We start from the raw sequence: 26,334 nt of genomic DNA, 5'->3' as shown, positions 1-26,334 counted from the left end.
AAGGCACAACATGCTGAGGACCTCTACCATGCATTTGAGAACGCATTCTCCTGTACACCTAGATTTTCTTAAGGCAAAATATAATCAATTGATGAGCTATAATCAGTTGATAAGAACTACTGTGAAATGAGCTTATTACACCCATATGTTAGCCCTAACCTCCTAGGATCACAACCAGTTGACCTGGATTAGACTTTGGGTGCTTCTGAATTCTTCAGCACACGTTGGAGACAACCTCACATTCACACGGTGAAATAGCTCTTCAGAGCCCTTGGCCAAGAGGAACAACTTTATTCCCTGGCTCCTCACCCCACATTTTTTCTCCCAAGATTTTGGGGGAAATGTGAGAATAGATCAGAGATTGGTCAATAGACCTAGCTTTCCCAGAAAGCTAGCCAGACTTGATTTCCCCAGATGTTTTTTTATCACGTGTCTGAGTCTCATCAGTTGGTACCACTGATGTTTATTTTCTTTGCTCTCACCTTTTCTTTCCTCTGGATTACTCTAATGTGCTTACCTGGTTTCTCTGAATTTAGTCTCCTTCATTCAATTTTGTTAATACGGCCCGAAGAATTTTTCTAAGAAAGTACTTTAATTATAGTATTCCCATGGCCAAGAATATAGAGTGACTTCCTGTTTCTGTGGAGGGGCAGCATAGCTTAGTGGTCAAGAACACAGGCTCTGGAGCTCAGCTGCTTGAGTTGAGCAGTTGTTCTCTCAGGTAAATTACCCTCTCAATGCTGTAATTTAATCTGTAGAATGGGGGCGGGGGGAGTAATAATAGTACTCATATGGCTATTGGGAAGATTAAATGAGTTAATATATCTTGAAGGTTTCGAGTATTGTCATGACTATTATACCTGGCACAGTGAGAGCCATGCATATGCTGGGTATTTGATCAATAATCATAGGTTATCAAAGTGCCCTTGTTCTAATTTATAAGGTTTAAGTTTGATTCTCATTTGTTGAGCGTCTGGTATGTGCCATGTACTGTGCTAAATTTTGTTAATATATTATGAAATTGACTCTCTGCAATAGCTGTCAGTTAAGGAAGTCTTGAGCTCCATTTTTCACATAGGGAACATGAGTTAGAAAGGTTAAGGCCCAAAGTCATGCTACTTAGCTGGTGAGGTGGGGGAAGAGGAATCCAACTTGAAATCTGCCATCTCTAAAGTGTAGCTGTCTGCTCCTGTTGTTACTTCTGCACTATTGAAGTTCTAACTCATGGGGCCATGGTCACTTGACCAGTAGTGTGTCTACTTTCAAATTTTCAGTTGTATGGCTTAAGAATTGGGCCCTGTATTATTTTTCTAATTAATGTAAGTGCTCTAGATTTAAAACTACATAGGAAAAAAAAAAAGAATCTCTTGGAATAAAATTCCTCTGCATCAAAAGAGCAAACAATTTTTAAATATCTTAATTTTTTAAATTGACTATAATACTGCATCATTTTAAAGCAGATTCAGTGGTACACACTGGTAGATCTCATAAAATTTCAGGGTCATTCTAGATCAGCAGTCCCCAACCTTTTTGTCACCAGGGACTGGTGCTTCTATGAGAATCTAATGCCTGATGATCTGAGGTGGAGCTGAGGCAGTGATGCCAGCTCTGGGGAGCGGCTGCAAACACAAATGAAGCTTCACTCACTTGCTTGTTGTCTACCTCCTACTGTGCAGCCCGGTTCCTAACAGACCATGGATCAGTGCTGGTCTGTGGTCCGGGATTTGGGGACCCTTTTCTAGATCATTTTACAGACACAGAATTGAAAGCAGAAGGTTGTTTATTGGCTTACCAAAGGTCACCTGGTAAATTAACAACAAAACTGGCATTAAAACCCAAGTTTTCTTACTCCTGTGCAATTTGAACCCTGATACCATCTTGTCCTTTAAGACGAGAGAAGTGATTTTAAATTTATATTTCATGCTTCCTGGGAAATGAAATCTGTCTGAAATGGTATTTGGGAGGAATCGACACATCTGCCAGGCAGCATCAGGCTGTTACGTGTGGATTATAGTGGTGGAAGAAGAAGAGATGAAGGAACCTACAAATTGGTTACTTTCACAATGATTGGATGCCTATAGTGTGCTGGTTATTCATAATCTTGACTTCAGGCTTGATACGAATCTGTTGGTCCTTCCACCTGGGAGGATCCATACCTTTTCTGGCTCTCGTTCTCCTCAATCCACCTACTTTAGTCTTAGTCACAGTTTAGGTCTCAGCTTAAAACTCTTTCTTAGGGAACCCTTCTTCCCTTATTCACGACTTGGTTCCTTCCTCATTTGACTTCAATCATGTTGTTTGAAATATTCTCTGAAATCCCACTTTATTTTCTTCCTCTTTTGGTCACCGACCTGTCAAAACTTGACTTTTAATCATTCCTAATGACTTTACTGGCCAAGATACATTTTTCTTGGTAGACTCATGGTCAGATCGACTACATTCTACTACGAGCTACAAAACATAATGTTCCCAAATACACATGTCCACATGGAGAACCTCTCGCATGGAGCGTTTCTCTTACTTGTTAACTCACCCCAACCAGTTTCCCTTACCTGTTGTTTACCCCAACCATTCCTACTCACTTAAATACAGTACATTTTTCTCCTGATCAGTCTGTACCACCCATCAGTATTATTTGAATGATTCTTTAATGTGACTCTTCCTTTTTAAGAGTGAAGACTGCATGAGGGCAGGTTCAATTTCTGTCTTGGTCATTGTTATATCCCTAATGCAATGTATGGCATGAAGTAAAACCTTAGTAAATATTTGTTGGATAAGTTAACATTTAAATGAAAATATGCAAATGTGCAGGGCATGGGAGGCTGGGCGTGAATAGCATAGTAGAAAGATGAATCCAGCCATCAAAGAGCTTCCAATCCAGAGGACTAGGCAAGTAGTAAATGGTAAAGTTCATGACAGGATCGATCGACTGAGCTGAGGGTTAATTGGAAGATCAAGGAAGGGCAGTAAATCATGAGTTGATGACATGGACTAAGGAGTGATTAATCTCGACTGGGCTGGGGGAAGACAAGGTAGACTTTACAGAAGAGATGACATTTAATTTGGCCTTGAAAACAAACTAATTTAGTTTGTGCGAGGTGGAGAAGGTCCAAAGCATGACAAATTACAGCTGGGTTTATGCAGCTCTGGACCACTCAGCTTTCTCTCCTGTCAGGGTAGTAGAAAGATCATAGGGCTGAGAATCAGGACACTCGAGTTTGCTACTGCCTATTTTCGCTGCTCTGGACTTCAGGTTATGTGTAGCAGAAGGGTATTTCACGTGATTTTGAAGGACTCGTTCTTCTCTAAAACTAACATTCCATGGATGCCGCTTTGTCCTTGATCACTGTCTTGACTAAGTAATCAAGGCGTTTCTAGTGTTACCTTTCTTTTGGGAACCACAGAAAATGTCAGTGAGGAATTAGCCAATAGCTAATCTCGTATTTCTTAAGGATGATAACAGAAAGAGTAGAGAGAAGAGGAAAGACTATAATAAGTATGATCGCTGGAGTCCATCAGACCCAGTTCTGCCACGTATCACCTGTGTAACTTTAGAGAAACTTGTGATCCTTCTGAGGCTGGTTTCCTTATCTGTAGAAATGAGAATAACAACAACAAAATGATGTTTACTCTTTATCTAGTATGTACTAGATATTTACCCAGACTGCCTACTTCAAACTGTTTAACTCCCCTTTGGGTCGTAGGAATCATTATTTTTCTCAATTTACGATGAGCCTGAGTGCAGAAAGGTAAGAACTTTGCCTATGGACACACAGCCAGTGTGTAGGGGAGCTGGAATTGGGCTACAGGTGGTCTGGTTGCCCAAGGTTGTTATAACAGGTGAAGCTTTGAGCATGATGTCACTTAGCACTTTGTAACATTTATTCAAAACATAATAACATGATCATAAGTTAGGCTTTAATCATCAAGGAAACCTGCTTCTTCCCTCAATGTAGGTAGCTCTGACTTCTTTCTGCACAGAACTTTTACTTCCATCTTGAAATTCTGTCTGCCGCAGGTGGTAGGGGGTCTGGTATTCCATAATCCTTAAAGCAAATGTAGAATGATTGCTTTTTAGGAGTTTAATTATTAATCTTGGGACTTCCAGTAAATTTACATAGTTTCTACTCACACTCTGCTTCTACCTTAATTTCTGGCTTTGCTTCAACAAGTTGAGAAATGTTCAAGAAGGTTTCAGCCAAAGTCTCTGGTGCATTGATGAGCTGACTCATCCCCAATTAGACTGTGGACCTGCCTGGTGGGGATATTCTTGTTTACTAAGGAGCTTTTTTTTTTTTTTTTTCTCTTCAAAGGTGGATTGATGGCATGGACATTATTCCAATGTGAGGTCTATATTGACTTTGAGCACTCCAACTCTCACTTTTTAAGCTCCAGAAACAAGGACAAGTAAAAGCAGCTCAGATAGGGTGAATGATGAAGATTTGGAGGAAGAAACTGCCAAATGTAAAAAATAGTTTCTACCTTTAGCTCCTCCCTCCACCCCAACCTGTTACATAGATAAATTGGAGGAAGCTTCCTGTCAGCTGGTCATTAAATCAATCCAGGCAGCCTTCCTCTGGGTTGTGATCAGGAGCAGGACTCTGGACTATTTGTAAACAGGCTGAGAGCATTGAAGCAAAGTTCAATATTTAAACTGTCACAAATATAATATGCGATCATGGTGGGAAAACTATTCTGTTACTGGTGTCATTTGTTCTTTTATTTCTTCCTTCTGATCATGGGTAATAAACACTTATTTGAGGACTGGAGAGAATAATAATATATTTGTCTTTATTTGGACAACTAAAGAATAGACTTACATTCACACATCCCAGATTATTGACTTGAAGCCTGAACACCTTGTCAGTTGAGGATTTTGTCCAGAGTCAAGTGGTTTTGTTATTTACTATGGTCGTATTTTGTTATGGGGTATTCTGTTTTTGTAGGTGATCAGATTCTTTTCTGATGACCAGAAAGCTTCTGAACCACAGTTCTGAAAAATCTGGGTGACTGTTTTGCTGGGAAAACATTTTCCTACCTTTTCACCTTACTGAATCTGTACCTGAGAGCTGCAACACTTTCTCCAAGGATGAGGCCTGCACCCTGTAGCTGGATGCAAGCTGAGATCATCTCTGGGGAACCCGTCCCATGGGTGGAAGTGGAGAAAAACACATTAAAATATCTGAGGGCTTTTGAGAGCTGCTCATACTTATAGGGCAGCTGCCAGTGTTTATGGCTCTGCCTTAATTACTTGTGTTACTCATGTCAGTTAAGTGTTGGGAGAGAGAGAGGGAGAATTGAGCTGTGTAGGTTTTCATCTCTTCTGTGAAATGAATTAGCTCATATTGGTGATTATGTTAAAAGTGACTTAATTTGTTTAAAGATGTTTTCTAAGACATCTCCAAGAGCATTTTATATAAATCCTTTAGGGATGAAAGTCCCGTAGGTTAGGCCACATGGATTTTGGACTCAGACCTGCATTTTAATCTCAGCTCAGACTTGGATAAGTTTTTTATTTTGTTTTAACTTTATTAAAAAATCAAAATAATACACATAATTATAAGCAGCTCACAAAGTACTTTTTATAATAAAAAGTACAAGTCCCTCCCCACCCTTCAAGGGGACCCCTCATAGGATACTATCTTTAACTCTAAGCCATTTCGTCTGATATTTCTCTCTATATCTACAAACCTTATGTTTGGATTTCTATTTCTTGCAGTTTCAAAGGTAGGTATTATCTATTATTATCCCTAGTAAGAAGTTGAGAATTCATTTTCTCTTTCCACCTAGAACTCATACTTTTCTTCCTCTACCCTCTTAATATCTACATATCATTATTAGCATATCAGCATTTTGGAATAAACATTCACAGCCATATAGTATACTAAAATTACATTGCTTTTTATGACACTAATAAATACTTAGCTTTTTCTGTTGCTTATTTTCTTCTCTACAGCAAAACTTAAAAATGCTCCCCACATAGCCAAACCAACCAAAGAATCCATCAGTTCTCAAAAAAAATTTCTTGGACTTTTCTCTCATGTTATTTCTTATCTGCCTGCTCTAATCTGGACTGGGTCCTTTCTGTGTCTATTCCACAGTTGTCATCCTGGAATTTCCCTTCGTAATATCCTTGATGGACAAAGAGTCTCAGTCCTTCTCAGGCACAGTTTCTCATCTGCACTATGGGGATAATATTATCTGACTCAGGAAGTTATTGTGAGAATTGAATGAACTAATTAATATATGTAAGGCGAGTAGCATGAAGTAGTGCTCAATCAGTATTAGTTACTGTTTTTCTTCTTCATCGTTCTATTCTTCATCATGTTATACTAAGATCACTAATCTGCAATGCATCTTTAAGAATCAGGAAATATTAGAGCTGGGAGAGAATTATGACATTTTACCATGAGACCCAGAGGAGAGATCTGTCTTTACCAAGGTCACCGAGTGAGTCTGGCCCAGCAAGGTGGAGCAGAACTAGATCTCTGCACCTCTTACTTTAGGCACAGTCATGTGTTCTTTCCATTTCCTTATGCAGCCTCAGTAGCCTGCAGAATATTTTGTTTTTATTTTTCGGAATGTCATAGCCATTCCTCTTCTTCTTTGCTAATTTCTTTCTTTTAAAAAATAGAGAACAATTGCACTGAGATATAATTCAAAACCATACAATTCACCCATTTCAAGTTTATAATTCAGTAGTTTTAATATATTCACAAAGTTATGCAGCCATATCCAAAATCTAACTTAAGTACATTTCATCATCTCAAAGAGAAAGCCTGTACCCTTTTGCTCTCATTCTCCTAAACCCCATCCCTAGTCAACTACTAATCTACTTCCTTTCTCAGTGGATTTGACTGTTCTGGATATTCCATATAAATGGGACCTACAATATGTGGTCTTTTGTGACTAGTTTCTTTTACTTAGCTCTCTTGCAAGATTCATCTATGTTGTAGCATGTATCAATACTTCATTTTTATGGCTAAATATTCCATTGTATAGATATACATATTGTTCATCAGTTGATGGATATATTGGTTATTTCCAGTTTTGGGCTGCTATGAATATTCATATACATAGATATATGTTTTAATTTCTCTTGCGGACATACCTGCGTGTGGAATTGCTGGCTTACATGAAAACTCTATGTTTACCTTTTTGAGAAACCGTTTTCCAAAGCAGCTGCATTGTTTTGCATTCCCTCCAGCAATGTATGACGGACTCAATTTCTGTACATCGTCACTAACACATGTTATTATATCAAGTGTATGAAGTATACAAATTTCAAGTGTATGAGGTGGTATCTCATTGTGGTTTTTGCTTGTATTTCCCTGTTGGCTAATGATATTGAGCACCTTTTCCTGTGCTTATTGGCCATTGTGTATCTTCTTTGGAGAAGTATTTATTCAGATGCTTTCTCCATTTTTAAATTGTGTTATTTATATTATTTAGTTGCATAATTATTTTTATGTTATGGACACAAATCCCTTATTGGTTGAATGGTTTGCAAATATTTTCCCCCTGTTCTGTGGGGCATTTTTTTCCTTGCTCGATGGTATCATTTGCACAAAACTGTTTTATCTATTTTTTCTTTAGTGTTTGTTCTTTTAGTTCATATCTAAGAAGGCTTTGCCTGACTGAAAGTCATGAGGATTTACTCCTATATCTTCTAAGAGTTTTATAGTTTTAGGTCTTATATTTAGGTCTGTGATCCATTTTGAGTTAATTTTTGTGTATGGTGTGAGGAAGGGGTCCCAACTTCATTTATTTGCATGCAGATAGGAAATTATCCCAGTTCATTTGTTGAAAAGATTATTCTTTTCTCATTAAATTGTCTTGGTACCCTTGTCAAAAATCAAATCTGCCAGGGATTTGGACATACTGTCACTCTATCCTCTTCTCTTTCAAAGTGTGACAACTAATATAATAATGTGCCTGATAAGGAATGGGTTCCAATAAGCTCCTTTGTGTGAAAGCCTTGTGACCAGAGAAAATAAACATCTTGGGTGGATGCATTCCAGATCAGATAAGAGAGTCAAATGAGGGGAAGAAAGAGAACAAAGTATCATAATGTGCCAACTAAAAAACATCAAATGTGCCAGAAAATATGAATTAAGAATTAATCTTGAGGATTACTGAAAGAACACAATGTAGAATCAGCACAAGTAGCCCAGCTGTGGATGAGCTGTGCTTTAGCTTTTGCTGCAGACCTTTGCAGTCCTGACAGCTTGTTGTGGGGCGGAAAGATGCAGAGGGCAGCAGATACAATTGTGACTCCATTGGATGTGTCCTGATCTACGCTATTCCCATTCCCGCATGCAAGGTTGTCTTCAGGTCTTAGCCAAGGCACAAGTCAGCACTTTGCCTGTGGACAGCACCAACGTCCGCCATGTTGGCTACTGCCCCAGAACCCTGGAGACTTCTGCAGTGAAATGGATGTAAATATTTTTATTTCCTTTGTCCCTTTTGAATTGAAGTCTAGAATACATAAAGCACGTAAAGTGCACTAATGTTAAATACAGCTTGGTGACCTTTTAACTTGTCTATTCTTCTGTTGCCACCACCCAGATCAAAGTACGGAGCACTATAAGCACCCCTGAAGTTTCTCTCGTGTCTCTTCCTACTGAAAGTTCCCTTTTCAAGGAGGTCACTTCTGTTTTGCTTCTGTTTACTAAACATTTATTTTGCCTGCCTTTGAAATTCAAATAAACAAAAACAGTGTTTGTGTTCTTTTATGCTTGGCTTAACTTATTCACTATAACATTTATGAGATACATCCATTTTGTTGTGCCTATCTAGTTCATTTATTATTGCTTTTAGATTATATCATACAATGTTATATTCTACCGTATGAACACACCATACCATAATATATTTATTCATTCTTCTAGCCATAGGAATCTGGGTAGCTTGTAGTTTGGGGATATTTTCAATTAAAGTTCTGCATTTATTCTTATATAGGTATTTTGGTAGACACAAGCACCCAAAAGACACATTTCTTTTGTATATTACACAGATGTGGAATTGCTGGGTGGGATGGTAGGTATGCATTTGGATTTAGAAATTGCTAAATGAATTCTAATTTTTGATCCTCGTCTCTGTTTACGTCTCTCTCTGAGCTCTGGCTTAGACTTTATGGCCTCAGATATGAATAGGTCAGAGTTAAAAAAGGGAAAGAGAATTTGATAGAGGCAGAAAGGGATAGAGAAATGTGGTAATATTAAAGAAAAATAGCAAATGTGAAAATGTTAAATGGGGTAATATTTCAGGGAGAAAGTAGAGAGAATGTCTTGAAGACAGTATAATTATGAGTTAGGAACACAAGTTTTCCATCTGGATTTAAATTCTAGCTCTGCCATTTACTAGTTATTTAACCTCAGGACACTTACTTCACCTCTGAGGCACATTTTTCTCACGTGTAATATGGAACTAATAATAAGAACTTGTATTATAGGGTGACCATGTACAGTATATGAAGCATTGCCTAAAAGTCACAGCTTATATTTATTGAGACCTTCCTACATGCTAGTCACTGCATTAATGTAATGATCTAATTTAATCTTTAATACAAGTCTATGAGTTATGTACTGTACTCTTAATTTTCCCAATTTTACCAGTTAGTAAGCTGAAGGTCTGAGAGGTTTGGTAACATGCCCTCAGGTCACACAGCTTGTTAGTTAGTAGAGTGAGAACTCTGATAGGTTGACACCAATGTTTTGATTGCAGAGACTGTGGGAGGCAGACTGACATGAAAGAGAATGTTCTTACTTGTATACACGAAGTGGAGAACTGTTGTTGAGACAGGCAGGACAAATTACCAACAAGGGTTTTCTGGAGTAGTCCAAGAAGGAACAATGACTATTGAGATGAAGGAGAAAGGAAAGTTGGCAAATCTCTTTCCATGATATTTAACCCTATTTCCAGGGCAAGGCTTTGAGTTTCTTTCCCAGCATTCACTAGAAAACTTTACATCGAGGTAATGCTGAATAGTCCAGGTCTCCACTCAACTTTCCTCCGCCCCCCACCCCGCCTCTTCTGCCTTAAGTCCTCCACCTGCTCTTTCTGAAGTCTGATCCCTGAGTCCGGTCCCAGGTAAAAAAGCGCCTTTCTTGTTCCTTCCCCTTCGCCTCAGTCTGTCTGCCATGTTTTGAGCTGTACGGCCTCACACTACTGTTTGGCTGCAGACCACTTTGCTCCCTAAGATCTAATACTTGCCTCCTGGGAAGTACTCCATAATTATATTTCTCCTTTTTTCCTTCAGAACTTCTCCAGTTCTCTTCTCTCGGTGCTGTACTCTTGGATGGCTCTACTGCAGTCACATAATCCCAATACCAGAGCAAGTCAAACATTATAGAACTGTATAACAAAAAAGTTAACATATCTCCCCCACTTACCCTACTTCCTCCCTCCCCCGGCCAATCTCAACACTTCCCGAGTCCCACCTCAGGCATCCAGTGTTATCAGGTTGATTCTCTTCACACCTATAGGAACATGTAAAAGCATAAAAACCATAGTCTGCTTTCATTTCATTAAAAAATCTTTTTTCTTGAAATGGTAGTCTTCATTATGCACACAGTCCTCTTTTCCTCTCCCCTCTTTCCTGTCTCCCTTCCATCACCCTTCTTCACACCGTTAAGAACTGTCTCTTCTGGTTCCTTTCCTTCTTTCTTCCCCTCATCTCTTCCCACTTCTCATCCTCATTTCAATGAGTTGCTACTAGTTATTGTTTTGGGGCCAAGGGATACAAAGATGCATTAAGACACTGACCTTACCCCCTGGGAGATCAAGGTCTTGTGGGGAGGTCAGATGTGAATAGCTAATTGCTACAAAGATTTTTTTTTTATCGTCATTTGGCCAACCCTCTTCATTCATTTAGAATGAAACTTAACGGTCATTGGAGACCCAAGCCTGCTACTCTAGTATTGAATTGACCTTGGGCCGTGAGAATTAAAAAAAGATTGTATCCCAGTTCTTAGGCAGCCTATTAAATTAAATCCAGTCCCTACCCTTTCCATATTTGTTTGCTGATCATTACAGACATTTGTCAACATTAAAGGCTCCTGTCTATGGAAGAAATAAATGCTCAGCAGCCTTAGTAGAATAGCTCCTTCTAAGAGGAATTGCATTTAATGAAGAATAGCTTTCTCAGTCTCAGAAACAGCCTGATCCATGCTAAGGGTAGCAATCAATGGCTCAATCTATGAAGCCAGGTGCAGACTACTATGCAGATTTCATTTTCTGGGTTACAGACAAAATAGAGAAGAGGTATTGAATGCTAACTCTGTGCCAGGCATTATACCACATGCACTTCACTTGTCTCTCACCTGCAGTGAGAGTCTTCATTTCAATTTAGTTCAATCAGAAATATGTATGGCATGCCTACCATGTGCTAGACTCTTGTCAGGACTTGGGATGCATCAGTTCAAAAACAGAGTGTTGCCCTCCGGCAGTGTACATTCTAGTGGAGGTGGGCAGGTAGGATAGGACAGATGGTAAACTATAAACATTAATTAGCAAATTATGAAGAATATTGGAAGTTGGTCAGAGCTATGAAATAAAAAGTAGAGTAGAGTCAGGGGACTAAAAATGCCCAGAGTTTAGCAGATTATAGTATTAAATGGAATAGTCAGGGTGGACTTCATGGGGAAGTGAATTCTGTAAAATATGTAAAATATTTAAAAAGACCACTCTGTCCTACAGTCTAGATAAAAGTGTTTAAAAACTTATTTGGCAAGTCTTTGTTGTGCTGCGTAATAGAGGAATGGTCCTTCCTGTCATCCATGCCTCTAATGCCTTATAATTTTTTGAAGGACTCAGTTAGCCCCTGGAATTAATTAGGTGCTCCAGGGAATAGTGCAAACACATTTCCAATGGAGTTCAGAGGAGGAACAACTGGATGTCAGTGAGCACTCTCCCAGAGATATATGCTGAGCACGTGGTATGTGGGAGGCCCTGTGACTGACACACGGAGACTCTGAGACATTTTCCCAGAGTGCTGAAAATCTCTTTGGGAGGTTAAGAGAAGTGATTAAGGGCCTTGTCTTCAGAGTCAAACTACCTTTTGAATCTGAGCTCTGCCATTTTAGGTTTGGTGTTTTCCTTTGCCTCTTTGAGATTTGCTTTCTTCCTCTGTAAAATGGGAATATTAATACTTACCTGAAAGAGTTGTTATAATGCTGATGTAAGGATTATTGACAGCGTTTAGTGTAGTGTCTGACATATGTCACAACAGTGATCATTGTTCTCCACCCTCATCTGCAGGATCATTTGAGGATTTACTCACTGGCAAGATGGCTGAGATAACAATTAGTCTCACAAAATCTCCTGAGCTGAGGCCAGGTGAGAGGCCTGTGGTAGGAAGGTACTGGCACTTTTCACTTCCTCTTCTCAACACAAGGCCAACTTTCCAGAAAAGCATATGGACCAAAAGAACTCGTGGGGGTTTTTCTCAGTAGGTGGACGTGTAAACAAATGACAGGGCAGGGAGTAGTGGCTTGTGGATTCCTGATAGATCAGCAGTTATAAGGAGTCACCCCTGGGACTGCCATCTGTTCCCATCCTCTCCAGACTTGCCATGTCCTGAGTTTCCAACCCAGAGTGGAATTCAGAAAATACAAATAAAGGGCAGAGGTTCTTACGGCTGAGGTGAGGAGCAGTCTTACAAGGAGGCTGCTTTCTGTACAGGCCACTTGCATCCTTTGAGATTAGATGGGTCTGGACTGGTGACACAAGAAGGTCTTCGTGGACCTTAACTCATTAGGAATTATTCTGTGATTGATTCCTATATTCAGAAAACACTGCTACCAACAGTATGCCAGCTATCATGCCAGTGGGAGGGAGAAAAAGCTAGCAGAAGCATAGGTCTTGCCTTCAGGTTGCTCATGGGTGTCAGGTAGAAGTAGTTCAGGGGTATCTGTGGGAGCTCATGGTTGGATGATGATAAACACTGAGTACTTACCTTGGACAAGGTAACTGTCTAAGAAGTTTGTGTGGATTAAGTCATTTAAACATTACAACAGCCCTGTGAGATAGATATTATTTATTTCCAATTTACAGGCAGGAGAAATAAGCCAGAGAGAGGTTAAGTAACCCTAGGACACGCTCAGATAGTAATGGACACTTAGTATATCAGGAGGTTTCCCAGACATTTGGGTTTTTGGCTTCTTTTAAAGAAGATCCGAAGATGGATATACATGGTTGGGCTCTTGTCCTGCCAGGCAACAGCCAGGGGCAGTTGAGTAGCTGCTCATCTTGCTGGTTGGCCACAGTCTCCACCATTGACTGCTTGGTAAGGCCTCACCCTCTTCTTTGTACTGATTACCTGGCCTTTTTTGCATGTGGTGAGCAACCTTGAGTTAGTTCATTTTTCAAGTTTATTTGATGAAGGTGGCAACACTCCAACTTGAGAAAATAGCTTCAGAAAATAGTAAAGTGTAGGTGCCTGGGGGAGGGGGAATGTAGGTAAGGTGCGGTAGGCAATGCCCACACTGGAAACACTGTCTTATACATGTAGACGAGATGCTGCATCTCTAGTTCTTTAGGTCCAGAGCCCAACTTACATGGGTTATTCTGTCATGACCTGGTCTTTCTCAATTGGCTCTTCTATAACCCAGCATAGGGTTCTCTCTTCCTTTTTCCTTTAGTTTCCTTTCTTTGTTCCACCATTTTTTAAAAATTGCACATCTCATTTTTAAAGAAAAAAATTGAAAATACAGGGAAAAAGTTGAAGACAGCCAATATCAACAGTCCCTCCCAACTATACCTACTTTCTTCATATGTAGTGTACATGCATTTTATGTTTTATGTATTTTTATGTTCTATGTAATATTCATATTTTTAAACAAATTGTATACATTTAGCCTACACATATAAATGTTTATATTATAAAACTTGAATCAAACAATATATAGTGTTTTGAAACTTGTTTTTCTCTCAATAATATATCATGAACATTATTAGATGTCAGCAGCTACATTTGTGGTTTTTAAAAGTTTACAAAATGCCCTTTTTTTGGTATACTGTAATTTCTTTAACTAGATTCTGCTCAAAATGTTTCCAGATTTTCATATTGGCACACATCTAGGGTATTTATTTGATTAAATTCCAGGAGTAAATTGTACCATCAAAGAGTAAATAATATGAGCCTATGGTGGCTCAGTTTTCCTAACTTCTGATTTTTTTTGTAAACATTATCATATATTACATATACCTTCTGTGTGTGTATCTGTGTGTGTGCATGTACATGTGTGTGTATGCATGTCTATATGGTAAAATTATAGATGCACTTATTTAAAGTATTGAAGGGAAGAGCTAATTATGTCCGTCATCACGATAATGGCGTGTGTTCCTTTATCTCTGCCAGTCTTCCCTAGGAAAATCTTGATTTCCCTTATTCTGTAGCCTCAGTAAAATCTCCATTTTGTGACTGTAGTTTAGATTCAAACAGTGACAGGGTGAGTAAGTAAGACTTTCACTTTAGTCCAGTACTTCCAGGGAATCGCCACCTGGTTCTCTCTCAAACAGCCTGGAAGGAAGTGGCAGGGTAAGGGCAGAGTACCTTTGCTCCTTTCGTTCTTCATCTTCTTCTCTCCATAGTGAACTGGCTGTAGTTGGAAAATTGGAATAGAAAGTGCTGTTTTTCTCAATTGTGGTATACACTTAGCTCTGCAGTGTTGGATGTGGCTGGTCTAGCCACTTGGCGCATATCATGGTCTCCACTATCATGCCGTGGCTGGTGACAGCCTGGACAGTCCACACTTTTCCATCATAGCTGCTGTTTTGTAGTTTGTGAGCAAAGCAGGGAAGGAAGCCAGATTTTTCACCTGCTCACAGAAGTTGTCCGTTGCATCCATTTACTTAGGGGGGAAACTGCCCTGGACGGTACCAGGGAGAAAGAAGAGCCTGGAGTCTTCTGAATGAGGATGTGATCCCCTCACACAGATACTTTTAACGTTAGCTAGAAGAGTGTGTTGTTGATATTTTGGTAAAGAACCTTACCGAGAGGCGTGTATATTGGCAGGTGAGTATAACATTTTTCCTTCACAAAATAAAATTATGCTGAACATGCTATTAGGTGACCTAATTTTTTTCGGTTATAAGTATATTTTTTCATGTCAGTATTCTGTTGAATTTTCATTCATTGGTTCATTCACTAACCTATTTAATAATAGAAAAAGCAACGCTCTTTCCACCATCCTTCATTTATTATTAGTGAGACAGACAGATAATAATCAAATAATCATACCAAATCATACCAACTCTGAAAGAAGTTGCTCTCTGAGCATCCAGCAGAGGGGACCTGATCTCGGAGGCAATGCTATTTTAGCTGTGATCTGAGGGATGAGAGGTGGAGGTGGAATTGGGATGGGAAAACAGGGACTGTTTTATAGTATTAAATATACTATAAAAATGCCATTTTTATAGTATATTTCACTTATGTCTATGTCATATTTTATGTAACAGATTTTTCGGGGGCATTTTTCCCCAGCTTTATTGAGGTATAATTAACAATGGGAGCATTTACATTATTTTTGATTTTACATCTATTTCATCCAGTTTGATAGATGGATCGGAGACTTTGCGCTCCTGATCGAGCAGAGGAGTGAATTTGCCTGGATTTACTAATATTCTCATTTGGCTCTCTTGTGTTCAGTGATCCAGATTTGCAAATCTCAGACTGAGCTGTAGACAAAGGAAATCAATCTGCCAAGGAATTATACTAAGGAAGTGGCCTTGCTTTTGGCTTGTGAGGCCAAATAGCCGCACCTGCGTGTACTACCTAATGTAGCTGGCATGTGCCCTATTCTTTTATGCATCTATTGATTTACTCATGTAACATTTATGAATTCCCTAGTCATGCCACCTAGTGTGTTAAAGATTGATAATGTGAAGTTGAAGAGCTCTTAGCCTTTCCTCCAGAAGCACCTAGTAGGTGTGAAAACACAGAAGTAATTCAGTATATAATGTCATAAATGGTACTCCTGTAGTAAAGGAGTGAACCTAGTCTGTTCTGTTTACTCCGGGAGCCAGAGGAAATAGCAGCCAGCTCCACACGGGTTTCTCAGAGGAGGTGGTAATTGAACTGATTCTTTCTTTTTTTTTTAAACTGATTCTTGAAGGCTCATTAAATTTTGTCAAATATGAAGGGATTTGCGGCTTTCTTAGATAGAAGAGATTCTAAGATCAAAGATTTCAAGAATTGAGGGGAATGGTGATGGCTGGTACTCGTGGAAAGTATTTGTCTGTTGCTGGCTTCTTGGTGGGAAATTAGCTTGGAGAGTAGTTGGGGCTTTATAGATAAGGAGAGACCTTGAATGCCATGCAAGGAAAGCTGGGTTTTGTTCTGTCTGTAGTGAGAGAGTGTTTCCATCAGATTGATTATGTTAGGTAGTATTAGCTGCGGTAACAGATAAACTTCAGAACCTCTTTGACTTCACATCATAGCCAGTAATTTATTCTCCACCTAATGTCCAAAAAGGATGTTTCTGATTGGTAGGTGACTCTCCTTCTAGTGGGGATTTTCGTGGAGGTGAGTTGTTTTGTCATTTTTTTTTCTCTGAATATACAAAACTAGGTTTGCAGATACAGTGTTTAGGGTCCACGGAGGTACCATAAGAGTAACACTGGCCTGGCTTAGTCAGAATTGGTCAGAATTGGTGGGGTGGTGGCGGGACAAGTGAATCCACACCTAGTCTGAGACACTGCTAACTCAACTTAAAAAACAAAAACAAAAACAAAAATCCATTGTGTTGGCAAACAAAATACTTACAAGGGCTGTGTTTAGCCCCCAAGTTTCCACTTTGTGACCTCTGATAAGGAATATAGCACATTGGAGAAATCTTTGAAAACCAGGAGCAACATAAAGAGTATATAGGCAGGTTCCCTGCCTCCCCCACAGCCAAAAAACTAGAGTAAGGAGAGCTTTCTTTCTGTCGCTCTTAAATCTGAGGGTGACGCTGGTCCCATAGTCACAGTGCTGTGGCTGACTCACCTCCTTGGAAATGCTGCTGAGATAAGGACCTTCATTAAAGGACAATCTGTGCCCCTCTGATTTGAATTCTGTATGCTATTTTGGAAGTAATGAGAAAGTGAAGGGAAAGTAATGATTATTGTTTGTTACTCTGAAATTCCTTGAACAGTGTATTTGTCATGTTAAACTCAGTTTAAATCTATGAAGGACAGTCCCCTTCTCAAAGTAGCTGACATTAATGGAAGAAGAGAGAAAATTGCTCATGGTTGGTCTACCACACATACATCCTGCTTTTCTCCCCTGAGTGTTCCCTTTAGTGGCACTAGCTGCCTTAGGGAGGACAAGCTCCTAACAATTCTAGAGGGCCCTTCCCCGGGGCACCTGGCTGAGGATGCCATCACCATGGTAAATCCCCACAGCTACTGTTAGAAATGTACCCAGAGATCCCTGTGACCTCCCCATAGGACTTCTCCCTCTGTTGAGTTAGAGTGGAGGGAGGGGAAAGCACGGGGGCTGCAGAGCCAGGTATACCTGCACTCCCACTGCCCACTTCTGTGACTTCCAGCTCCTCCCCACTCCACTGTTTGTCTCCATTTGTAAAGATGGCTGTCAGTTCATCTTGTCTATAATTCTGGTATAAGGACTAAATAAAATCACATATTTAAAGCACATAGCACAACAGCTGGCACATAGCAGGCATTCAACATATGATTGTTCCCTTCGTTTCACCCTTTCCTGCTCTGTAGGAAATTCCTGCTCTGAGGAATTTCTTGCTCTGTAAGTTTGACGCCTCCAATTGCATTTTTGGTAGATGCAGGGAAACTCGATGTTAGCTTATTTAGAAGTAAAGATGAATTAACTGTGAAATAATAATACAAGTCAATGAGAAAATAGGATTTGATTTATTACTATTTCACTTTAGATGCGGTTAGAGGTTATATATTTGCATAAAATAATTCTTGAAAATAGTTTCTTTCCATGTCATCACAGATGAGTTTCTTGCAGAGACAAAAAGAGCAGGCCCGTGGTGGTTTTAAAAAGGTTTAGGGCCACAATGTTATCATTCTCCCCCTTTCCTCTTCTCAAAAGAGAGATAATCATAATTATAGCCTATGAAGAGATGAGAGTACAGTTGAGTTAAAGGTAAATGAATTTTTGATTCTTGCTCAAAAAAGGCAATGATTTAGTTACCTCTTATTAGAACTTTGAAAATCTGGGTTCAGTTTTTCAAATGTATTAATAGCATTACTCAGCCAAGCAGAGTCACAAACCTACAAGATTAAAAATTGGTTGACTGCACCAGAGGCCCATTGATGTATTGTCTCCATAACAACTGGCTCGTGTTATAGACGTGAGGCAGGGCATTTTTCCTAATCACACTGCTTACTTAGCTCCATAAATTACATCATCACGTCTTATGTCAGCATGGAGCTATGAGTTCTTTCTGACATCATCTGGAAGCTTCTGTTGGTCATGAGTTTTTGTTTAGTGGTAATGATCCCATTTATTAAAACATTGTACTTGTTATTACCATTTTAGAATTAACACTGTTGAAAACACTAGGTTTTCATCAATCTTTATTTAATCACCAAAATGTGTGTAGTTAGGCTAATTTGTTCCCTCCCTCCTTCCCTTTTTATCTCCTTTGAAATGGCTACAGGTTGTTTTCAGTGTTTCCTTCTGAAAAGAATTCAATATAAGTAAAGCAGGACTCCGATATCTGTCCCATGTATGTCGGTGGCAGACTATAGCACCACCTACCTAGATTCCTAGTGCATAGCAGTTTTCAGGTTTCATGACAGGCAGCATCAAGTTTATGGCTTTTTAGGTTTGTAGGGGAAGAAGAATAATTTTCTCTCTACCCTTACAGGTTCTTGGCTGAGGACCCCCCCCACCCCAATAAAAGATTAACAGGAGAAAGACAAACAAGTTTAATACTTCCATATACATGGATGATGCCCAGGAAAACTGAGTAACTCCCTGAGGTGGCCCAAGCAATCACCTTAAATACCATCTCTAGCTAAAGACAAAAGATAATGGGGGTGGTGGGGAAGGCCAGTTATGGGAGGTGACCAGGAAAAACACACTATACAAGGTTATGCAAATTTAAGTCCAGCCTTCTCCACTTATTGAGACTGTTTTGAGTTTTAGTCACTCCCCTCTTCCTGGTGTAGAGAGGAAGATAATCTTACAGAGTTTTTCTTTATAAAATATAAATGTCTCTCACAAAAAGATAACATCTCTTTGGTTTTTGGAGCTTCTTGTGTGTCCACTTTCTTAAAAATAACCAATTCAAGATAATCCTGTCAAAGAAGCATATTTTGGGGTGGCCTATGCTCCCCCCCCCCAGCTTCTTTCTTGAGGGAAATACTGGACAAAAGAGCTAAAACCACAGACTTGCCGACCAACTTAATGCAGTATGATACGTCAGATGACCCTGCTGAGAAGTCAAGGCCACTCTGCTCTGGACCGGGTGACCAGGCAGGACCCTCTTCTGTGTTTTCCCCTGTAGGAATTGGTGGCAGTGATATTCGCTCTAGCTGGAGTCATGCAAAGATTAACAGGTGTAAATTAGAGAATAGCGATGAAAATGTTCTGATTTACAAACCATCTTAGGGTGATAATTACACAATTTCATCAATTTCTAAGTTGTTAAGGATGAAAAATAAGACATATCTGAAATCAGAGATTACTTGGCATCATTTTGTATTTTGATGGTTCATAAAATCTAAAACAGTATTGGATTGTGTGCAGTATTCTCGGGTTTCCTTTCTCCAGGAAACTGCTTGCCAGTCCTCATAAATACTAGCTCTATTTTCTGTTCTGAATGATGCTGACCATGACTTTAGCAAGTGACCCTATGAACAAAGGCCAACTCCCATTGAGAAATAAGAGCTGCCTTTCTGCCAGGTGTACCTCGTGTGTGTGTGTGTGTGTGTGTGTGTGTGTGTGTGTGTGTGTGTGTGTGTATGCGTATGCGTATGCGTGTGTGTATGTGTGTGTGTATGCGCATGCTCAGTGGCCATGAGCCCTGCTAAGCCCCATTACCTCTGTTTGGGCTTACCAATTCTTGTCAAGTGAATAGGGCAGTCAGGTTATATTGGTTTTCATGTGATTTCTATGTTTTTGGTAGACTAGTTGACAATTTCTAATATGTCACTCGGTTTCAAGAAAAGAAAGTCTGGTCCTGTGAGTGATTCAAGTTCCCCTTCCATTAGACATCCCATAAACTTGAGCATGCCCTGAAACTCTCCTGGAAAGAGAAGGTGCTGTTCTTTTAGGCTGCTGACTGCAGTGCAGAGAACTATTCCAGCTTTGCTGAGGGGGTTGAGCCCATCAGCTCCCTGTTCTTTGCCCCAGGCATCAATATAGTCAGGACAAGTTGATCTCTTGAAAAAGTGCTATTGACATGAAGGTTTAGCACATCGACAGCTTCACTTATTCATCCAAAATATACCAGAATGGAGAGGAGCAAAGTCTTGTTTGTGTTTTCTTGGACTCCTTGTTTTCTATAGCATTGCGGCATATATGTCACCTCATGTGAAAGTGACCTTGTCATTCTTGCCAGGATATATGGGAAGGCAACAGCATCAGGCAGCATGCAGTTTGGAAGAAATTGGATTGGGCACCTGAGTCCATTGACTCAGTGCTCTGGTAGACACTTTACTGAATAGGACAAGTCATGTTTGTTACCATCTGCTGTTTATTTTTAACTTCTACCTGAGAGGGCACATTACGAGGTTGGGAGAGATAGGAATGGAAAAGCTGAACACATGAGGTATTTAATAGGTACAGAAAGTTATGAGTATATAGGGGTTGTTGAGGTAAGACCTGCATTCCATTCCTTTGGGGCCGTCCATTCTCCTTGCTTTTCCTTTTCTTCTCCTCAGCCTGAGGGCTACTTCCTACATACTCTGCCTAGACCTGCACTGTCCAGTGTGGTAGCCAGTAACCACATGTGACTATTTAAATTGAAATGTCCATTAATGACAGTGAAATACAATTATAAAACCTCTCAATCTCTCAGTCACAATAGCCATATTTCAAGTGCCTTTAGCCACATGCGGCTACCATAAAAGACAATGAAGATCTAAGAAATTTCTGTAATCCCAGGAAGTTCTCTTGTACTGCACTACAGACAGACAGTAAGCTCTGGAGAAGCAAAGGGCCTGTGTGTGTGTGTGTGTGTGTGTGTGAGTGTACGCTCACCATCAAGGCTTCAGTGCTGAGCCATGGGTGCTTGGCTCATGAGAAGCTTCCAGTGACTGTTATATGAGTGAGTGAAAGAATGAGTGAGTGGATATATAGGAGTGAATGAATGAAGCAGTTTTACTCTACATATGCATGATTTAACATTGTTCTTCTTTTCCTTACCCAAACTCATGTACCCAGTGGGGTTAATGGCTATCCAGGTTTGGTTCATATAAGTTTACATGTGTCTCTGTCTCCTTCTGACTTCATTTATTTATTGCATTCTTCGCATTTCTTCAGTGCTATTAATGTCTTGCCTGCAGATCTCAAAGCAGACATTTCATAGGCCATTTTCCATCTTGTGGACTCACGTGGGTTCCTACTCCTATTAGCATATTTTATTAAGTGCATTTTATATGCTGGCTAGGATGGTAAACAATTCAGTGCAATCTTTGTGTTTCTCCTGGAAGGTAGGTACTACCAGAAGCCCCAGTGAGAGAGCAGAGGCCAGCCAGGTTAAGAAGCTTGCCCAAGGTGCGCTAGCTCCCTAGAACGTGGCAGACCCAGTGGTCACATCCTTATCTAAGATTCCAAAGCCTCTAGGTTGGAGGTCTGTGCCCTCAGTGCTTCACATGTATATCAATATTCTGATTGATCTTAGAAGCACCTATGCTTCTGTGTCAGTTAGGAATTATATTGGAATGATAATGCAACAATTCTAAAATAGTAACCTAAACAAGATTGACTTTTCTTTCAGGAAATGCTAAGTCCAGGGAATGTGGCCCAGAATGTAAGGTGCATGATTGTGTCATCAGTTTTTCTCTGTGTTCTGCCATCTCTAGGTCATGCTGTTGTCCTTACCTCACATGAAGCTCCTGGATCAAGTTTAAGGCAGGAAGAAACAAGAAAGGGGTTAAACTTAAATGACAGTTGTCTGTTCTCTTTTAAGGAACTTTTCTGGAAGTTCCATCCAGCAGCTGTACTGACACCTCATTGGTTATCCCTCACTGCAAGGGAGAGTAGGACGTGTAGTCTTTTAACTGAACATGTTGCCTCCCATGAAATTAGTCTTCCATCCACAAGTATTAATCAAAGAATGAGTATTGAGTGGGCACCTTGCAGCCTATCACAACCTCCCTGTTATGTTTTCATTTTAGAGGCTGTGAACTCACACCCCCACGGATTTGGGCAGGTTTTGCTTGATCAGCTGTTAATTTTTATCTTTCAGATCTGGCATACCCTCTGTTACTAGGACTCTGATTTTTTTTCTTGAGTCTGCCTGTCTGCGTCCACTCGACCAAAAAAATGCATGAGCAGACATTTGCAATATAGAAAGAAAAAAATAGTTTAATACTGAATTGGCCAGTATGTAGGCAGGAAGCTAATGCTCAAAACCCAACTCCCTGATGGTGTGTAGGTTTCAGATTAAATAGGACAAAATCAAAAGACACTGTAGGTTAGGAGGTTTGAATTTGTGCTAGGAGCTGATTGGTCAGAGGTGAGGTAAGAGTAATAAATTATTTCTTCAGGTGTTGAGGACAGTTCCGAGGTCTTTTCCAGCATCCCTCTGTCTGATCTCATGAGAAACTAGCCATGGGGTCATTCTACCTTAGAGTTCAGGAGCTGAAACGTAACTTAGTCAAGATGTTATCTTTAGCCTGCCAGAGGTCTGAAAGTGTGACCATTAGTGAGGTCCAGGGACTGTCTTCTCCTGCCTTAGGGGTTGGGTTGCTCATTATCTGGGGAAAAGATTCGGTCTCCTAAGGGTATAAAGACTGAGGGAGGGGTATGATTTCTAGAGCTAGGATTTAAAACTAAATTTAATCAAAGTCATAGGGACTCCTTTTCATCTCTAGCTGCAGACAGCACTGTCCTCTCTTGGGTAATTCCCAGCAGATGTACGCATCCCAGCAGATGTACGCATCCCAGCAGATGTACGCATTTATGTTACCTTTCTGATCCCTGTAGATATTTTGAGTTTCCAGCCCCTGATCAGAGGATGCTGTTCCTTCTTCTGAGGTGCCACATTTCTCCCTTGGTTGTGGGCTTTGTATGGATTATTTTCCCTTTTCTCAGTAGTGTGGTCCCAGGAGGTATGTGAGACCTGTGGATCATGGTGAGACCAGAAAAACCCAGTAACACAGCAACCCATTTAGTTGGCAGAGCCTAGCTTTGTTTTTAAGTGGATGCCTCATTTGTAAAACCCACTCCACCAAGCATCCACAGGTAGGATGTTTTATGCAAATTCCCTCAAGCAGGACTCCCTGGAGTATTGTTGGTAAGACTAGCTTTGAGTTTTTCTATGAATATATTTGAAAGTTACACATTTTGCAAAAGGGCAGTTCTTCTAAATCTGGCCTTTCAAACCAGTTGTATTTATCTGGTGGGCTCTTTAAATTATATGGAAATTGTGATTGTGGAACTGCTGGCTTAGGAATTCCTGAACTTTTTGAGAGTGGAGAGATAGATGCACTCATTTATTCATTAAAAAATGAGGTGTTTTGTACGTACAAAGCACTAAGTTTACTAGGTTGGCAAAATGTTTGAATGAAAAGAGAAAATGTGTTGTATTTGTTTATGTTTCTTTGTTTTTGACTGCTTAAAAAATATATTTTCACACAATCTAACTATTTTTGTCAGGGGCATTTCAGAGGATTCTCTGAAAAAAGAAGACCATTTTTTTCCCGGGAAGGTTTCCTTTTTAGTGTTTGTTGGGTACAAAATGCATCAATCATTGCATTTTAATACAATTTAATAAAATATGGTCTTGTGTAGATAGAAACTGCTTTTGTTTTCTTGTCTATCGAGGTTTATTTATTGATCAAGAAATTCATCCTATGTTTCTTTTATAATCAGTTGATGGGGCAGAACAAACGTAGGCAGAGCAGAGACATGAATAAGGGTTTGATATATCAGAACTTCCCAGCAGCTGAGAAAAATATGGTGTGTGATTTAGACTTTTGATATTGAGGTATTTGAGGGATGGAACATGTGTTAAAAATTTTATCAGCTCATGGTATACATAGACAATGAGCTAAGATCTTGACCTTGCCAGGAACTCACTTATCAATGCATTAAGCTTGCACTTGTGAAACTATATCACTCGAGCGAGGTAATGTTTACAGTTTCCGTTGAGCCATTTTTGGCATCTATGTTAGGTTGAGCTATCTAGAGATTGTAATAAATCTCAAAAGATTCTCTTTTGAATCTTGAGTTATGAATCAAAAAAGGGTGCTGGTGGTGTGTCTCAGAGCAGCAACCACAAATATTTTCTAGTGCTTTGCCAATTACTTAAAACATGGGTGTCAAACATGACTTCTAACTTATTTTTATAGTAATGGTTGTGTGCATGTACACACGTCTCGTGTTTATTTTTACCTGTTAGTTAGAGTTTCACATTTGATCCACTATCCTAAACACAATGTTGGGGAATAAAGTAAAATTTGCTCACTATCCTCCTCTTCCCTTTCTGGGGAGATCCAAATCTGATACTGGCTAAAGCTGGGCTGCCTATCCTGGATATCATGCTGCTCCTATTACTAGATGCTCTATCACCTCATGGAGGCCACCAGAAGAATAATCCTAGCCAGGATTTCTTCCTTAGGCTAGGGACAAAAAGGAGGGCAGATGTAGGTAGTATTGATCCATGAACACTTGGTGTTTAGTCTGGTCCTCATCCCACCAGGTAGAGGAATAGCCAGGCTTGCCTTGGGCCCAAGGGCTCTTGAGCCCTCCCGCCCTGACTTACTTTATTCTCTTGCATCTCTACTTAAAAAAACTTCCCCATATCATCTCAGCTTTTGGCCTTGTGAGGGTCAAAAAGTAAATTTTCTACTATCTTTCTATCTTCTGCTGGCTGGGTTAATAATCAAATTGATATGAGACAGATAAATGGGAGAAAATGTCCAAAATTTATTATGGATGTACCACAAATATTTTGTAGTGCTTTGCCAATTACTTATACATGGATGCCATAAGAATATGAGATCTGGCAATACATTGGATAGTTGAAGTTTATATGCCATCCTGGAGCTAAGGAAAAGTGGTTTGGGACTTCAAAGGTCAGGAAGGCAATTCACATGGAGATAGAAAAGCAAATGATTGGTGAATAAATGTTTGCTGGGCCATCTTTAACAATGGGGTACAGAGAAAACATTGATCTAATGGGCCTTGCTCGGTTCCTCCCTGTCTGTCACAACACTAGTTCATATTAAACTATAATTACCTATGGTGATAGCTTCTTTCCTAGAGCGAGTCTTCTATCTAACTAAATTCTTCTCAGCAGTTAGTGGGGAGGTCAAAGATTTTTCCTGAGTCTTTCTTTCTGAAAAATAAATAGCTTAAAAACATTAATATTCCAAAAGGTATATTTGGGTTGGTAAAACTTTGGTCCCCCTCAGTCTTCATCCACATTTTTCTCAAATTATTCCCCTGTTCCTCCTCCTCTCATAGGTCATATTGTTTGGTCTCTTCCTCCTTATGTTGCATATGTCTTCAGACTTTATTTATTTATTTAATTTATTTAATTTATTTTTTTAGGTGGGGCAACCCTTGGTTGACCGCACAGATTGCAAGGACCTTGTCAGCTTACAATCTCTTATTTCATTATTTTTTAATTTATTTTTTATGCCAATAGCACCTGGTATTCCTAGGTGGTCTCCCATCCAAGTACTAACCAGGCCTGACCCTGCTCAGCTTCTGAGACCAGATGAGATCAGGCTTGTTCAGAGTGGCATGGCTGTGGACTCTTCAGACTTTTTTGATTAAACGTTATTTGATATTGCTGAGTATAAATATTTGATTTCTGCCAATATAATATATTTTAGAAAATGTTTCCAAATACATGTGGCCACTTAAGTTAATATAGTAGTCCCCCTTTATCGATAGGGGCTACATTCCAAATCCCCCAGTGGAAGCCTGAAACTTCAGAATCCTAATATACTATGTTTTTTTTCCCATACATACATACCTATGATAAAATTTAACTTATAAATTAGACACAGTAAAGGATTAAGAACAATAATAAAATAGTACAATTATGACAACATAGTGTAATAATTTATATGAATGTGGTCTCTCTCAAAATATCTTCCTGTATTGCACTCACCTTTTTACTTCAGGGGAAGTACTTATGGCTTCTCTTCGGCACGTCCCAGTCATCACTGATCTTGTAC

At 39.6% G+C, this 26,334-nt stretch overlaps 1 protein-coding gene and 1 pseudogene across 15 annotated transcripts in view; one reads left to right on the top strand and one right to left on the bottom strand.

The window, feature by feature from the left end:
* Window positions 1-26,334, top strand: part of MAGI1 (membrane associated guanylate kinase, WW and PDZ domain containing 1) — a 570,532-nt gene that overhangs the window by 136,427 nt on the left and 407,771 nt on the right. The gene's annotated exons all lie outside the window — the stretch shown is intronic.
* On the bottom strand, window positions 25,788-25,906 carry LOC111738663 (annotated as a pseudogene).

This window comes from Pteropus vampyrus, unplaced genomic scaffold (assembly GCF_000151845.1).
Source record: "Pteropus vampyrus isolate Shadow unplaced genomic scaffold, Pvam_2.0 Scaffold41, whole genome shotgun sequence".
Taxonomy (NCBI): domain Eukaryota; kingdom Metazoa; phylum Chordata; class Mammalia; order Chiroptera; family Pteropodidae; genus Pteropus; species Pteropus vampyrus.
Note: the sequence above shows the minus strand (reverse complement) of the source record. Positions and strands in the feature narration are given on the sequence as shown.